General features: G+C 42.1%; 1 protein-coding gene across 2 annotated transcripts in view; it reads left to right on the top strand.

Moving 5' to 3' along the window:
* The window catches only part of Ccr9 (C-C motif chemokine receptor 9), a 72,281-nt gene that overhangs the window by 34,073 nt on the left and 19,598 nt on the right, over positions 1-18,610 (top strand). The window contains exon 3 of one of the 2 annotated variants that reach the window (XM_050141437.1): positions 11,668-11,752. The exons of the other annotated variant lie outside the window; for it this stretch is intronic. The gene's annotated coding sequence lies outside the window, so the exon portion shown is untranslated. The remainder of the gene's footprint in view (positions 1-11,667; positions 11,753-18,610) is intronic. 2 annotated transcript variants of the gene reach the window in all.

Here is an 18,610-nt window from a genome sequence, read left to right as displayed (position 1 = left end):
GAGGACACCAGTTCACTGTCTCTCAAGCCCCATCCAGTGAGATGGCAGGTTATTATGAGACTGATTCTACCTTGTTACTACAACTTTGGTCAGTCAGAACTCTTGGATCCCCCAAAAAACACTGCAAGAGCCATGGACTTTCTTTGAAAACACTGTAAGTCACTTTTCTTTTTCCTTAATAAACTCAAATCTTACCTTTGTTCCTTGGGTATAACAGGAGACACTTAGCCTGTAGTATGCCCCAGCTTTAATCCTTTTGTTATTATTTTGCCAAATCAGTCCTCTTTGCCTTGAGTGTTGCCTCTGAATTTTGTTTACTTTGATAAAATCAATGGACTAGTTTTCTCATCGACAACTGACAAAAAACAATGAAAGAATATGGATCTTACACAGGGAACATTACACAGAGTACATAAAATCTTGTAAAGAGCTGAACTAAGTCTCGTTCTTGAAAAAGAATTTCAGAAATTTGAAATAGAATGACATTTATTATAAAATAACCATAAAATATGACTCAGGTATACTCTAATAATCACGATATCATGAAGAATTTTATTTTTGCTGGGTAAGGCTAGAAACTAAATTCAGGGGTTTGTGTATGCTAAGCACACACTCCACTTCTGAATTACACTGTTATTCTAACAGAGAGAAAATAAAGATGTATTGTAGAGTCTAAAATTTGTAATTGATAGTAAAAAATTTTTATGAGAAATTATGGCAAGAGTATGACTAAAGAATATATATCTGTATATATAGTGTGTGTACATACACACCTATGTATGTATATATGTATGTAATGGGATATACATATATAGCTCTCCTAATGTATGGACTACCTAATCTCAAATCAAGCATATTTGAAAAATTATGTCTATAATGAACTGATACAGACTTTTCTCCCTATTATTATCCCCTAAGCAATGTTGTTTCCATAGCATTTATGTTGCCTTTAGGTACTGCATAAATGCTATGGGAAAAGTTGTGTATTGTAGGTATTATAAATAACCTGGAGACAATTTAAAATGTTCAAGGGACAATGTGATTGCAATTGCTACATCATTTTATATAAGGGATTTGAGAACCTGCTGATCAGACTGGAGGGATGGCTCAGTGGATAAGAGCACTGGTTACACTTCCAGAGGACCTGGGTTCAATTCTCAGCACCCATATGATGGCTCATAACTGTTGTTAATCCCAAAGATGGGAGGAGAAAGACTGCTGACCTACATCATCATGGCCAAACTAGTTAAAGCAAACAATAATTTTTTAAAAAAAAACATAAACACAAAATGAGAACCTGCTGATCTGGATATCCAAGAGAGAGATTCTGGAACCAGTTCCCAAAGATATAAGAGGAAAACAATATATGTATGTGTGCAAGTATCTGTGGGTGTGAATGTGGGCATGTGAGAGCGTGTGAGGACGTGAGTGCCTGTGTGTAAGAGCATGTGTTAGTAGCAAGAACTAAGTGAAGAACCTTGGACCCGTATGATAATTCAGTTCACCTCAATGTTTTTTTTATTTTGTTGTTGTTGTTTTTGCTTTTGAGACAGGGCTTCTCTGTGTATCCCTGGCTTCCCTGTATCCAGCTTTGTAGACCAATTTGGCCTCAGAGATTCACCTGCCTCTTCTTCCCACATGCTGGGATTAAAGGTGTGCAGTACCACTGCCCGGCTGTTTTTGTTTGTTTGCTTGTTTGTTTTTTTTTTTTTTTGATTGTATATTGGTCACATAAAATGAAGGGTTTCATAATGACATGCAGTGCACTTATTTGATCATATATACCCATTATTGTCTTATGGCCCCCCTTTCTCTTTTCCGATCCTCTTTCTCTTCCTTTAACACTTTCTACTCCAATGTCCATTTTAAAGTCTGTTCTGTTTACGAGAGAAAATGCGATGTAGGTTTCAGTAAGTCTGCCGCATTTTGATGCTCTCCAGTTCCACCCATTTTCCTACAAACAACATGCATGATTCTGTTCTTTTTCTTTGGGGTAGAGGTTGACACAAGATCTTGTTATGAGGTCTACATTGCTGTGTGGATGAAGTGGATGCAGTAAAGAAACCCAAATAGTACTCCTTGGCTAAATGGGAAAAGTTTATTCCAAACCACCAAGGCTTTCGTTCAGGAAAGCAGAGAGTCAGCAAAACAGAGAGAAGCCAGGGTGTGGGGTGTGGGTGTGGGGTGTGGGTGTTGGGGTGTGGGGCATGGGTGTGGGCTGTGGGCATAAGGGTTTCAGGGCTTACTGGGAACAGGTACTGTGGAGGAGAGGAATCTGTAAGGTAGGAGGGAGGATTTTGAAGTGTGTATCTTGGATAGAGACTGAAGGAGCCTAGAAGCTAGCATAGAGCTTGACATGCTCATAGGCACCACAGGCTTTTAAGTAAAGAGCCAGAGGTCCTTTTTGCCAGAGATGAGGAGAATTCTTCCTTTTAGCAGGTAGGGACTATTTTTCCCATGCTGCTGAGCTGGGTACTGGCTTTTGTCTAAATGCCAGACTCTGGGAAAAGAGGTTTCTTGGGACCAGACACCGTTGGAGCTCACTATGTAGCGTGCTGCCCTTGAATTTTCGGAAATTCTTCTGCCTCAGCCTTTCTAGTGCCAAGATCACAAAGTTGTGCTTCCAAACCTGACTTTGTTGTTTATGGATGAGTATAACACCACTGTGGGTGCACATTCTGTTTATCCAATTATCTTTGATGAAATAAATGCTCTTTAGTAGGTAATGAAAAGAATGCCATCAAGAAGTGTGAAAAACCTACTTTTCTCCTAAGAGGGTTGTGATGTTTTCTTCAGAAGGCATTTTTTTCTCTCTCTTTTATTGCCTTATATTTTGTCCTAACAATTAGGCCAAAATCAGACATTTTGGTGAAAAACCCCAATATTATTTTCAGAGCATATGAAATACAGTCTTTTGAAATTGGGTCACATGTTCTGCTGGGTCATGCTTGGCTTGTAGGGAATGCTGCCCTAATCAGGACTCCTGCAATGGCATAGCAAGGAGACTCAGTGCTCAGGGTCTTCACAATAAACACACGATAGCTGAATTTCTCACTTCATAGGAACCAGTTAAACTTTTCTCTCCTTAGTCTTGAAAAATTACTTTTCTTTATTCTTATTGTTGGAGAGATTTTCAGGTTACGCGTCCCCCGCCAGCGTGTTTCCACTCGACTCTCTCTAAACATGGTTTTTTTTTCTGTGCTTTTACTGGAGATTATTTTTAGAGACAAGATATGAAAGAAAGTGACAAATCTGAGCAGAGTCCAGCACATAGCAGGGTGTGAAGTGTTCTCAGTGTGGAGGCAGGGGCAGCTTCCAGGAAATTAGAGCAGACCTGGAGAGCGGGGCTTACCCCTGCTCTAATGTCGGCACTGAGACTGCTTGTGGGTACTGTAGTTATTGTGAAAGAGACAAAATGAAAGGACAAAACCCTATCAGAGACAAACCTTCAGAGGGCAAAAGTTTAAAAAGGGATTTATTTTTAATGTTAAGCGAGAGGGTGGATGATGAGTAAAACTGAGAACAATGGTTCCGATATAAACCTCCAGGAAGCCCCAAAGTACTCTTTGTTTTGCTGCACCTTTGTATTTTCTGGGTCAGAAGCCAAGGGAACCTGGCTGATTCCTAAAAGGTGTTCTCATAGCCCAAGGGGAAGATCATTTAATGTGTGCAGAGAAAAGGTGAAGGGTAGATTAAAAAAAAAATTAAGTCTGATGAGCAACCTGGCTCCGATGGAGTTTATATGAGTGTATTGTACATACAAGGGTCTGTTTATGCATGTGTTTCTACAGTGATGCCAGGAGCAAAATCACAGTTCAGTAGACACGTTGCTGATAACAAGACGCTCACCTTGGTTTTTAATACAGACAACTAGTTCGAGGTTCATGATTTCCTAAGGCTTTGTGAATTCCATCCTTCTTTATAACCTGAAAGGATGTATTCCTCATGGATCTTGGAAGTAGACAAGATCACTGGGCAAAAGTTGGGAGCATGGGGGAGGGTGTTGGATGGGGGGAAGGGGAGATGGGGAGAGAGAAGGGAGAAGGGGAGGATTGGGAAGAGCTTGGGGGAATGGGATGGTTGAGAAGAAGGAAGGGTAGATATGGGAGCAGAGAAGAAGATATCTTAATTAAGAGAGCCATTTTAGGGTTGGCTAGAGTCTTGGCTCTAGAGAGGTTCCCAGGTGTCCATGGAGATGTCCCCAGCTAGGTCCTTGGGCAGCAGAGGAGAGGGTGCCTGAACTGGCCTTATCCCGTAGCCACACTGTTGAATATCTTGCATATCACCACAGAACCTTCATCAGGTGATGGATGGAGATAGAGACAGAGACCCACATTGGAGCACTGGACTGAGCTCCCAAGGTGCAGATGAAGAGCAGAAGGAGGGAGAACATGAGCAAGGAAGTCAGGACTGCGAGGGGCGCGTCCACCCACAGAGACAGTGGGACTGATCTAATGGGAGCTCACCAAGGCCAGCTGGACTGGGACAAATGGAGCATATGATCAAACCGGACTCTCTGAATGTGGCTGACAATGAGGGCTGACTGAGAAGCCAAAGACAATGGCACTGTGTTTTGATTCTACTGCATGTCCTGGCCTTTTGGGAGCCTAGTCTGTTTGGATGCTCACCTTCCTAGACATGGATGGAGGGGAAAGGACCTTGGACTTCCCACAGGGCAGGGCAACCTGACTTCTCTTAGGACTGGAGAGGGAGGGGGAGGGGGTGTGGGGGAGTGGGAGGGAAATGGGAGGAGGTGGAAATTTTTAATAAATAAAGAAATTTTAAAAAATGTACTCATCTCTTACCCAAAAGGAAACCTACTCACAGAAGCTGAAAGCTGTGCTGTGCCATTGTCAAATACCTCAATTTATTTTTATAAACGCACATGAGTGTTTGCCTGCATGTATGTATTTGTATTACATGACTGCCTGGTACCCTCAGAGGCCAGAAGAGAACATGGATACCCTGGAATTGGGGTGACATATGGTGCATATTGCTATTTGAGTTCTGGTAACCAAATCTGGGTCCTCTGCAAGAGCAGCAAATGTTCTTAACTGCTGATTCATCTTGCCAGCCCCTGCCGAAATATTTTATTTCCCACCTGGTGGTTATTACCTTTATTACAGAGCTCACTTTTTGACTGGAGAAAAAAAACCAGAGGGCTGGTTAAAGAGTTTAGGTGAACAAGTTTGTTAGTTTGTGCAAATGCACGCTGTGTACCTGATATGCATGGCAAGCATCACCTGAGGATTGGTGTCACAGCGGTGAGACAGATGGTGCTGAGTTATAAATCTAAGTACACTGATTCTACACTTTGCTTTTCCTTTGAAGAAACTCATAAATTTGTTTTGGCCTCCAAATCCCCAGCTCTAATACCAGAAACATGGAACCATGCACCAGAGAATGCTTCACCCTTGTTTCAGGATGATAGAAGAACAGACCTTAGCTACGGACAAGGCGAGGTGCTGTGGTGCTGTGGTCTGTCTTTGACAACCTCCTTAGGGAAGGGAGCAGAGGTGACTGACACAAGGCAGTCAAACCGAAACCCATCAGGGCATGCAGGGTGTGCAAGAGACAGGATTCTGGTGTTTTAACGACAATGTTGGGTCTCTGTAGTGTTTTTCCCTCAAGCCACAGTGAGGAAATGATGTCTTACTAGAGGAACCATCTAGAAGGGATGCTGTTTCTCTGGTGCTACTGTTTGTTATGTGGGAAAGAAGAAGGGCAAGACAGGGTCAAACTGCAACTTAGAAAAAATTGGTTTCTGTGGCTTGGAAACTTCTTATAGTATGGGCCAGCCAAGTAGCTTTGAACTTGGGCTTGAGTTTCCCTACTCTCTGTCTGAACAGTCATGGTGGTTAGGGAAGATCCAGCCTTGTTTGCAGCCTTCCTTCAGATGGGGAATTCCTTTGTAGCTTGATGCGGGCAGAAAGTAATGATATTCCTCAGGGATGTTCAACTTTTGACTTCTCTGGTCCACATTGGAGTAGGAAGAATTTTATTAAGGCACACATGAAATACACAAACACTATGGAAATATTGATAAATATATATACATATATAAAGTGTTTATGATTTCTGTGACCAGAGATGATAAAACTTTCTCACAAAATAAGGGTTGGATACTCTGCTAGATGATTTGACTATAAGCCTCTGAGAAAGGCATGCTTCCTCTTTCTAGAATGCCTCCTGTTATACTTGGGACATTTCTTGTTGTGAAACTTGGTTTTACATTAAATTAATGTTGTCTGCACTGGCTTCTGATGAGGAAAGTATTATCTTGAAATCCAAGAAGAACTCAATAAATTCATTGAGTGTGTAATTCATAAGTCTGCAATGATACATAAAAGAAAAAAACTCATTTGAGGCAGCTCATATTAACTCTGACAGCATGTAATGTACATGAAAAGTGTATTTTATGTCTTTTGAGTGGAAACTACATTTCAAGGTAATCTAAAGCCCTGGTGGACAAGATCAAGCTCTGTTCTGCCAGAACGCCACCTAAAAAAGGAGAGCTGACTTAGTGCCTCAGGACCTTGTACTGGCTAATAGGAAGGCAGACCCAGGCAAGGACTAACAAATTTCTTTGGACCTGGACATATAGTGCCAAAGTAACACAGCATGATATGAAACAGAATCATACAACAGGTGGACCAGGCTGCATGCTCCATAATGCAATCGTGGAGCAGTACAATCTGTGCTGAGTATCACCTATGATTCCGTTTCGTTCAAGATGGGTGACTAGGGGATAATTTACCTGTAGGTGAAACACCTAGGAAATATAGGAAGAGAGAAACATACTAAAGTACACCACCAGTCAGCAAAAGCAGGCCCTCCGTAGCTACTGGCCCAGTGACTGCAGTAGATATAGATACTGGAGTCTGGACTAAAGAATGAGAAGGAGGGCCTGGGAACATTTCAGTAGTAGAGAGTTTGCTCAGTATTCACAAAGCCCTGGGTTCAATCTCCACTGCTGAAGGAAAGAAAATGGAGTGGGTGAAGGAAGAAAGGAAAGAGAAGATAAAGAACAGACAAAACAGCCAGATGCAATGGTTTGGGGAATGGTTCCTAGTTTGGATAAAGAAGCTAGAAGGGACATTTGGAAGATATCTGAAGACTTTGAATGATATGTTGACTATCAGATGATGATTAAATATAATTATTAATTTTACATGTGAAAGTTGTTTTGCTAAATAATAAAGAGACACACACAATGTCTCTAGGGTAATTTTTGCATACATCACATGGCTAGACATTACATGTGAAATGAACTGTGACATCCAAGCCACCTTGGGAATGAGCTGTGTACAGATGTTGTCAGGTATTAGCTGACAATATGAGTTTAAGTACTGAGCACAAAGTCTGTAGGTGTTCTAAAGGTTGAAGTCTGAGGGTGAGTGCGAGATGAAAATGGCATAAAGTATTGAGTTCAAAATATCAACAAAGATGTTATTGCAGGAAGATAAGCTAAAGGGGGTCACAGTGTGTGATGCATTGTAATGCTGCCATCAGAACCCAATTTCCACCTATTACCAATGTGGGTGTATGGAAATAATTTTTCCGCTAGTGTTACCCCAAATCTTAATTGAATAGTATAAATGTGTCACCAAGAGGAAATGGTAAAACAAATCATATATCTATGTGAAGTACTGTAAGCCATTGGCAGTTAAAATTTGGGTTGAAGTTGTCTTTCGAGTTGCTATTCCATAATGCAAAACCAAGTTCATGATAAAATGTTCAATGCGGGGCATACAACTCTGTCATATCAAAGTCCCGGTTTTATGTAAGGCAGGTATTTAACCTTGGGACTTGTTGAGGGTTGTTTACTGTAGCCCTAGGAGCATTGTTAAGTTTTAAAAATTAGAAAATATGAGTATGGGGAGACAGAAAACAAGGTGTTGGGCTGACGCGTGGGGTGATATTGTTGTCAGTTTAACATGAAGCAATAGGTTCTCTTACCACATTGGCACATGTGGTAAATTTTCTGACTCAATGGTAAGGACTTTTAAGTTTACTCATCTTCAAAGCTGAAAGTTGAAGAGTTGAAGCCCTTTTGCCCTTTTCAGAATGACTAATCCCCTGAGAGCCTCCTTTTTTTTTTTTTTTTTTTTTTTTTAACCAAGTAAGGGACTTACAGTTGGCCTGAAAAGGTGACTTTATTCTCACTGGTGGGACTTGCAGAATGAAACCCAGTCCTCAGGCAGAGTGTCTGACTGTTGTCTGTGGCTTACCCAGCAGAGGCTTCTGTTTACATGCATACACACACATACACACTCACACAATCACACACACAATCTTTCTCACACAATCTCACACACAATCTCACACACATACAATCTCTCATACATAAAAATACACAGTCACACAACACTCACACAAGCACACACACAATCACACACAATCTCTCTCTCACACACACACAATCTCACACACATACAATTTCTCATACATATTCATACAGTCACATACACATTCACTCACAAACACACAATCACACACAACACTCACACACACTCACACACATAGTCATATACAATCACAGACACAATCTCTCTCACACACACAACTTCACACACATATACATACAGCCACACACACACACACACACACACACACACACAGTGACCATTGCTTATAAAGAAAAGACACACACACATCAAACTAGAGAATATGAGAAACTAGAAGGGAGATGGGATAAAAGGGACTTTTCTTACTCTGTATATTCTTGTATTGGGGGATTCTTTTTACAATAGTATGTATTCATTTAGTCCCTATGTAAAAAAAAAATGAAAAGCAGAAAGAAATCCATCCACTCCTGGTAGAAATATATAAATGATTGTTATCTGAAAACAGCAGTTTTTCAAAAAGTTAAAAAAGGTCATTGTAGGCCCCAGTTTCTCCATTGCTTTTTTACCCAAGAGAGAAACACATGTCCACACAAAGACCTGAACAGAATGCCAAATATATAGTGAGATCTGTCTCAAAAACAAAACATAAATGGTAAAAAATGAATACATAAAAAGAAGTCAGACAACAAAAGAATAAACACTATATATATATATATATATATATCAATTAATAGAAACTGAGCTATGATAGAAAGAAATCGATGATTGAACAGACACAGAAGTCCAGAGAGGTTGGAGCACAGTGAGAATGATACATATTTAATATAGAAAAATTTGAATAATATGAGGATGGATGAAAATAAAAGACTACTTACTTCCTTGAAAAGGCAGTTACTAACAGTCCCTGTAAATGTCCCTATTCAGAATTTCCCCTGGGAACCTGCTGTGTTAGTCTGTCTACCTGCTGTTCCTGAAGAATCGCCCCAAGGGACAGGAATTAAATGAGATTTGAAGAAGGTCAGTGTTGCTGAAGGTGAGCCCCAACCCTTAGGAGTGGCGCTGTCCACGTGCCCTGGAGATCGGTGGCGATGAGGCTCAGGAGGAGCAGTTTTTTCTCAAGTGGATTTTCCCCAGCTTTCTGTTGAAGTTCAGGGCTGCACAAGTGAAACTTGCTGGAAACCACTATCTGCACAGCGTGGTGGTGGCAAACCATAAATCATATTGGCTCCCGAGGAGGTGGGACAGTCTTAGAAGCATCTGAACTAGCAGCCCAGTTCCGATTCTCACAGTTACCAGAAATGTTTTGTCACACACACACACACACACACACACACACACAGATATGGAGGCAGAGACAAAGACAGAGACAGAGACGGAGGGACAGAGGTGGGGAGAACGTTTGTTCATTAATAAGGAGAAAGATGAATAAGAATATATAACTACATACATAGATTCAGAAAAGTTCCCAATACAGCTTTACTTAAATGGTAGCATTCCCTTTTATAGCTAAACAAAGGAGCAACTTGCCCAAAACCCTTAACCCCTCTCTGTTTAGGAGGGCTACCTTGAAGGAGACCTCATTCCCACACGTCCGGCTGTCTTGCTGATCAGCATTGTTGTGGTCCAGCATCATGGGCATTGTCTGGAAGCTTATGGGAAGGGAGACTCAGATTCCACCCAACACTGGTCAACTCAGAACACGGTGTTTTGTTTTGTTTGTTTGTTTTTTCAAGACAGGGTTTTGTTGTGTAGACCTGGTAGTTTTGGAACTCACCTGTAGACCAGGCTGACCTCAAACTTACAGAGCTCCACCTACCTCTGCCTCTCAACTGCTGGGCTTAAGGGCATGTGCTACCATGCCTGGCTAGAATTTGTATTTTAATAAGATCCTCCTATTAAAGTCTGATCAGGAGACCAGAGCAAAGAGACACAGCCACTGAGAAGAGACAAAGGGCTCGAGCTAGCAGGTCTTGTGTCAGAGTGCTAAATAAAGTGTAGGAAGAGGGATAAGCAGGAAGTGGGGACTGGACACAGAGGCCACTGTTGGTGGGCAATGCTGACACTACTTAGAATGGAGGATATTGGCCAAACCGTCCTGCGGTTCACCAGGCCTCCAGGTGTCTCTTACAGCACATTTGCCCTGGGAAGCTCTCGCTCAATAATGTGACATGCATATTGTCATTATCTGTCTCGGTGGGGCTTCTTCATCTTTCTTAAGAAGAGGCTATGGAGGAAGCAGTGTCTGCCATACTATATCCAAAGGGTCTCTTGGTCCTTGTTTTTGTACTCTTTTGTTCCTCTTAGAAAATGCCACCAGTGTCTCAGTGAAGTAAGTAGTTGTATGCTATCCTGGGCTATGACCCAGCCCCCACTGGACATTTAATAGAAATGTCGCTTGTGTTGAGTTGGAAATTGCCTAATCTTTGATAAACACTTCTTTTGGGGGAAGGTGCCAGGAATCAGTGTGAGTAAAGTCTGGGAAAAGCATGGCAGAGAATATAAAATTTCTCTCACTTGGGAGCCTCAAAGTCTCCATCTTACTGAAATAAAAGTCTATCCCAGAGAAAAGTGATCACCCTGAGGTCGGGGAGAACTCGAGGTGACATTTATGTCATCACATAACCAGTGGTTGAGGCCGTTTGGTTCTTCTCAACTCATTGAGAGTATGGTTATTGTTATACCAACAGTCCTCCTGTCTTTGTGCTTTCCTCCAAATCTCCCTGTCTTTGTGCTAAGCAGCAGTGAGGTGCATGAATTAGGAAGCTAGAAAAACATATACTCACAAGGCCACATGGAAGGTGTGTGGTTTGGGGTCAGGAAGCCAAGTTCCTGGCTGTCAGGTGACACCCACAGTCCAGGCCCCACCATCAAGTCAGGTGTCTCTGCGTTTCATCAGCTCTAAAATTATGAGTTGACAGTCAGGTGGCACGGAAGTTTGGAAAGTAAGCTATCAGCAAATCATCCAGGCCTGCTTGGATGTGGTTTAGACATCCTGAAAGGCAGCATGTGGAAATCTCAACACCAGGATGAGTTATGGTCTCTGTCGTGTGCATGTTTATATGTGTGTGCCTATGGCTGGGTGCAGAGAACTGAGCTTTGTTCTTAAGTATCAGGACAGATGAACATAAAAACAGATTAACAATGGGATGGTTTTTTAAAACAACTTTCTAAAGAACAACGTCTACTTAGTATTTAAAACAAATTTCAGATTTTGTGATGCTGCCGAGCAGATAGAAAACTTATTGGAATCTTAAAATGCTCAGTGTCATTGTGTTGAACATCCCATACTGCACACACAGTTTTGCCACTTATTTTTCAGAATACTGTCACAGAAAAATACCAATGATTGCAAAGTCAAACTCTCCCTTACTGCCTTTCACCACCACCCTGACTTCTTCCTAGAGGTAAGCACTGTAGTCATTTGGTTTGAAGCCTTCTCAAAGCATTTTGTGTATCATTATAAACAAATAAATTACTGTGATTTGTATTAATGTGACCTTGACAAAGTCTAGAATCACCTGGGAGATGGTCCTCCGAACACACCTGTATGTTGGTAACTGATGTGGGAAGACCTGTCTGAATGGCCGGTGGGATCATTCCCTGGACTGTATAAATGGGAAAAGTGACCTGCTCATTTGCATAACATGTTCATTCATTCATTGCTGTCTCCTAGTCAGAGTGAATTTGATGTGACTAAGTGTTTCAAGTTCTTGCCACCTTTATATTCCCACCATGATGGACTTCACCTTGAACTGTGAGCCAGAAAAAGTACTTTCTCTTTAAGTAGACTTTGTCAGGGTATTTGATTATAGCAAGAGGAAAAGAAACCCCAACACATATATTCCCGGACAGGTTGATTTTGCTACTGAGAATGCCAGTATATTGAGCATATGATAGACAAGTTGTTTTGATCATTCAAAACCATAGGGATCTTTGCATGTTTGTATAAGTTGAGAAACATCATCTTCGTCCTGCTGCATGGCATTTCATGGAACTAATGTACTATGATTTATGTAATCCTCTCCTGGTGATTATCCATTATCAGCAAGATGTAGGTTGCTGTCATACATGTGACGTTGTTGGAATGCTGTGAGCCAAGGAGAGTCAACTGTACATTTTAGCAGATGTTGTCATAGTCCTTTCTAACATGGCAGGGCTAATTTTCACATTCTTAGGGGTTGGTAAGCATACTTGATTTCTCACCACCAATATTTACTGCTAAACTCAAAACAAGTTACCTATGTGAAAGATGAAAATACTATCCTTGTTGAACACATATTTCTGCTTTCATAATTACTACTTCTGTGGGGGGGGATGAACATGGATGTGTGTGTGTGTGCGTGCGTGCATGTACATGTGTGCACGCATGCAGTTAAGCACATATATGTGTTTGTGTGGATATGAAAGCCAGTTCCTCAGTTGAACACAGAACTTACTGGTTCAGCTAGCCAGCTAGCCAGCTTGCCCTGGGATCCCGTCTCTGACTCCTGAGTGCTGAGTTTATAGGAGAGCCACCACACCTCTGTCATTTATATGGGTGCTAAGGGTTTGCTCTCAGGTTCACATGCATATAAAGTGGTTTACTCATTAATCCATCCCCCAGACCCACAATTACTACTTTTCAGATATTTTTCTTTTCTTCCTCAAAAACTTTTCATATTTTTTTCACATTTTAAAATTTAGATATTCTTCTGTTTTTGGTTGGTGGGAACTGAGTTTCTTTTCTCTTAGACATTGCAAAAAGCAGGCAGGGGCCTACAGAACTAGAAAGTCACAAAAACGTTGCTCACATAGAAGGATAAAAAGAAGCTGTGGTGTGTGTTTGTGCATAATTTATTTCCACAGCGTGACTTTAACACCCACACACCTTTTAGCAAGTGGAATGAAGCCCCCAAGACTTTAAGGGCAAAGATGAAAGAGGGAAGTCAGTAAGTCTACCACATGCTTGTACCAGGGCCAGGCTCCTGACTCTGATAGCCACCCTCCTGTCCTACTCAAAGCTTCATTTCAGTCTAACAGGCACACTCCCATAGGAATCTTTCCGTATCTAGAGCTTGGAAATTAGGCTAGTGTTTGTTTGTTTCCCATCTAAGGAAATGATGTAAGCCCATGACCCCCTGCCTGGAGTTATCTGAGGGGCTCATCACGCTCCGGTACAGAACAGAAAAGCAGCCAGGTGGTAGCGGGGGGCCCAGGGCCAGGATGAACCATGCTAAACCACAGCACAACTTATCTGAGCATCACATCTCTCAGGGAGAAGATGAAGGCTGGGGGCTTGAGAGAACTGTAGCATGGTGCTGAGGGGCCAAGGAGAAAGGATAACTCTGACAGAACAGTCACTGTTTTGGTGGTAGTTCTGATATTTCAGCAGGGCCCTGGAGCTGAGAGGGATATAAGTAAGATGGATAAAACAGATCTACGTGTGACATTGCCAAATCTATAATTCTGTTTTATATGGTTTCTGGGACTGGCTGAAGCAGGCTCCAGCTAGCCTAGGAAAGAGCTCTGGCTTAGGTGATAGCTGCACCTTCATGGAAGCAGCTAGCAGGTGCAGCCTATCCCTGAGGAGAGCCAGGGATAGGATGTGTACCATACCCACTTGGTGATACCACAGGACAGACATGCAGGCATCACTTTTCTGCAGGGTTTGCGAAAGCCACGGCCACCAGTGTCTGACTGGGGTGGTCTGAGGCATCACAGTTCTGGCGAGTTTCTGGGTGGTGTTTCTTTGGTCGCTGCTGTCCCAGGGAACAGGCTTTGAGGACTATTGGGTGGGTGATAACTTGCCTGAGAAACGTTTAATTTGGGATAAAAAAAAAAGATGGTGGGCTCTTGTGAAGGCAACTGTGGTCATGGTCTCTTCTCTTCTGCTGTTGAGAGAGGGGAAACAGATTCAGAACAAATCCTTTGGCATCTACATTTGCAGATGAGATGGGGGGCTGAGTCTGTACTGCTCTAAAAGCAAGGAAGGATGAGTAAAGCTGGGATGCCCTTGAGAGTCCACCCTTACCTAAGCTGAGGGCCCGCTGAGGAAAAGCAGGCAGTGTGAAGCGTCTGTGGGCCATGCTTTATATTCTTTACATCAGAAAGCTTTGGGTCATTCCTAGATAATTTTGAAATGGAATCACATTCCATTTCCCAAGCTTACCCTGAACTCCAGGACTCGGGTGATCCTTCCTTCTCCCCGCCCCCTTGGTTTGTTTGAGACAGGATTTCTTTGTGTAACAGTCCTGGCTGTCCTGGAACTCACTTTGTAGACCAGGCTGCCTTTGAACTCACTAAGATCCACCTGCCTTTGCCTCCTGAGTGCTGGGATTAAAGGCGTGTGCCACCACCACCTGCCGTGATCCTTCTACTTCAGCCTCCCAAGGACACCGCTCAGGTTTAGACAGTTTCCAGTTACTTAACAAATGAGGAGCTCATTCCTATTCCAGCCCAACTTCTCATCTTCACAAGGTAGCTTTATTTTTTATCAATACTAATACATAGTTTATAGTGACTGTAAAGTTGTTTACTGCAGAGCCATGTAGCAGGCAATTATAACAATTTGTTACTTATACAGCCTTTTGTTTTTCCTGGTGTTTCTAATTGTTTTTTTTTTTCCTTCTGCAATGTCTTATTTCCTAAAGTATTATTTCTGGGGCTCAGAAAGACGAATCAGCCCTTAAGAACGCTGGTTGCTCTTCCAGAGCTCCAGGGTTCAATTCCCATCACCCAAATGGCAGCTCACAATCATCTGTAACTCTAGTTCTAGGGAATAGATGTTTCTTTGGTCTCTGTGGGCAGCAGGCACTCAGGTGGTGTGTGGATACACATGTAGATAAAACACTCATACACATGAAATAAAGCCAGATAATTCTGTCTTCATTTATTTTTAAAATCTTCTTCTAAAAATTCTCAGGCAGGAGAGGTGGCTCAGCAATTAAGAGCACTGACAGCTCTTCCAGAGGTCCTGAGTTCAATTCCCAGCAACCACATGGTGGCTCACAAGCATCTATAATGGGATCTAATGGCCTGTTCTGTAATGCAAGCATGCATACAGACAGAGCACTCATACATAAAAAAGTCATTTCTAAAAAAATAATAAAAATACCATTTCTCCCTATCTCTCTAAAGCTCACTGTAACAGGCATCTATGAGGTCCTGTTTCCTTTGGAAGGAATTTCTTTTACATTGTCCCCTAAATTTGCCAATCAATCAAAACATATAAGCAAACAAAAAGTCCTTATGTCTATATCTCTCTTTTTAAAAATTTATTTTCATTTTTTTATTATTTTTGCTGCATGCGTGTATAAATACCACGTGTGTGCTTGTTGGATTTTCTGTAACTGGGGTCATGGATGGTTGTGAGCCACCATGTTAGTGCTGGGGATCCTCTGCAAGAGCTCTTAACCACAGAGCCATCTCTCCAGTCATTCCTTATCCCCTACATTCCTGTTTTAGAAGTCATACTTTTTGAAGAATTTAAAACCCTTAGGAGTTATCATGGGTGAAAGACTGAACAGTTTAAAAGCTTACACTGTTATCCTGTGTGACTTCCAAGCAGTCCTTTCCTGGATATATGCTGATCCTACAGTTGGGTGTGCAGAAGCTTTTTATTACGAAAATGTGTCTTTTATAACAACTTAATCCTAGGAGATGCCCTTTCCTGGCCTTTCTTGTCATGGTGCTTCCTTCTCATACTTCAATTCTGAGAATAAGTGTCACCTCCTGAGAGAGGCTGTCCCCGTTCTTCATCTGAAGCAGCTCTATTCCACTTCACCCCCGCCACTCCTCCACCTAATATGCTACACTAACGTCATTAACGGCTCCAACTGGCAGCCTCCTTATTGTTAGAATATAACTTGAACAAACTCTGCCAGACCTTGACTAGGGCCCTATATTGAAATTCCAGCCCCTTACCCATCTCTGCCAAACATAGTCACCCAAAGTGACCCATGTTCTGATAGCTGGGACAAGGCCGTTTCTAAAGACAAAATAGCCTTTTCTGGACAAAACAACTCCAGGAGGGAGAAACTGCAGACTTGCATGTATCCCCTGCAGGTGCATTCCTCAAACCGCCTCTATAAACCCTGAGTATCCTCTTCCCCTTCAGCAGACACCCTTACCCCTGCTGTGTCTGCTTCTCCCTGTTTGAAATAAACAGACCCTTCTGCTGAAGTCATTCCCTTCTGCTTTCTGTCTCTGTAAGCAGACTCAGACATCTAACATCATGTTGCCACACAGATCTAACGCTTATATTCAAACTCTTTACAGTTTTCCTCTTGAGATGTCATTTCCATACCCTTGAGTCTGGACTAATCTTGCGACTTGAAGTTTGTATTTCTACCCCCTCCAGAACCTACGTATCACTATGTGTACAAGCCAGGCTAGCAAGCTGGCGGATAAGAGACAGGCTAACCCAGAGTGAAGGCTGTCTTGAACAGCTGCCTTTAGTCAGCTTTGTAGCTGACCATAAACACCTGGGATAGCAAGACAAAAGAGCCACCCTGCTTAGGTTTCAGTCATGTATAGGATTGTGAACGAAATAAGTATCATTTTAAACGAGTTGTTTTGTTTTTGGAGTAGTTTGTTATGCAGCAAGAACTGACTGATATACCCTGCTTCCTTCTTTTCAAGCCCTTATCACCAGGCTATATTGCTTATTAGCCCCTTTTTCCATCACCCCTTTGAATGTGAGCTGTATTAGGACACGCTCTTGTATCTTTAGCTCCTATATGCTCAGAATTATAATATAGACTAGGCACAACAATTTCTCAACAAGTTTTGGGTAAATTAACTTACCTCTTTGGTGTGTGTGTGTGTGTGTGTGTGTGTGTGTGTGTGTGTGTGTGTGGTGAGAGCAATTAAAATACTCTCAGTAATTCTGAGGCATTGTCATCAGCTATGGCCACCAGGCAGTGTGAGGAGTGAAAGATTGGGGTCTGAGATTCTGCATGTTGTCACCTGCCAGGAAGATGATTTTGGTACTGTGGGCTTAGCAGCCGTGGGACCGAGAGAGCATGTCCCAGCAGAAGCCGCGGGGCCTGCAGTCCCCCACCAAGAAGCTCCACTTTGGTTTTCTTTGCAGGCCCGGAGGTCTTTATGTGGCTACTTTGATGTGGCCATTTTGAAACTGAGGACATTTTGACAAAGCTGTTTTGATGCTATGGAAACTTTCTGACTTAAAAAACACTAACCATTGAACTTTTACCTTTTGAACAAACGATCACGCATCACACAGCACAAGGTTGGGCAGAGCTACAGATGCTGGTTCAGAGGGCATGAGGTCCTTGTGCTCACGGACAACACTCAGGAAACCAAGGATGTTAAAAAAAGAGGCTTGTCTGTTCATAGGAAGGAGATGTTTACCTGTTCTCCACTAGGAGAGATGGGAATGGATATAGTTGATAACCTCTTGATCTTTGTGATCTGTAGGGCCAGGTCCCACCCCAATTCCCCTGACTATTATGGTTGTTTATCCCAGACTCTTCCTCCATAGATTTTGAGCTTTGATTCTCAGGCAATAAAATGCAACCTTGTGGGAGATGTCACTTGTACTTTATAAAAGCCTAGGTAATTTCTGTGTTATCTGTAGGGCCTGACTCCCACAGGCTGTTGTGCTTACTCAGTCTTTCTTCCTAGACTCTGACTTTGAGCATTGTTTCTGAGTCAACAGAACCCTTATAGAAGAGGCCATATGTACTTTGTAAAGAGTTTCAATGCCAACATGTTCTGTATACATGGGATTAAATCAATTACATCAGGAAACTCCCCCCACCCAATTGTACTGTGCTTTTATATGGCTAAAATTAACTGCTCAGGGTCAGAGTCTAGAAGTTTGAATCAACACCAGCAAATTAAGTCACATTGAACTGTATTTCCTTCATGCCTCAATGCAGCCTGATATCAAAGCTTCCTACAGGTTGGCACCATGGAAAAGCGGTTGAGGTTGTGAGGCAAGAAGGGGTACCTAGTTATTATTTATAGAGAGTAAACATGTTTCTAATGGTGTTATTTTCATTTCAAAAAGCTCATGAGTTTTAAAAACTTGGAAAATATTTTTTAAAGTAAATCTTAAGTAATCAGGGCAGTATGATGTTGGGAAAGGGACAGAAATGTAGATCAAGGGAATAGAAACAGAACCCAGTTAGACCAACAGAGATAGAGCCCACTGGTCTCTGACAAGGACCAAAGGTGATACAGAGAAAATATGGTCTTTCAGCATTTCGTGTTTATTAAGTGGATATCCACACCAATACTGAGTTCAGGCATGGAACTCG

Source organism: Alexandromys fortis, unplaced genomic scaffold (genome assembly GCF_014885135.2).
Source record: "Alexandromys fortis isolate MF-2015 unplaced genomic scaffold, M_Fortis_MF-2015_v1.1 scaffold_44, whole genome shotgun sequence".
In the NCBI taxonomy this organism is placed as follows: domain Eukaryota; kingdom Metazoa; phylum Chordata; class Mammalia; order Rodentia; family Cricetidae; genus Alexandromys; species Alexandromys fortis.
Note: the sequence above shows the minus strand (reverse complement) of the source record. Positions and strands in the feature narration are given on the sequence as shown.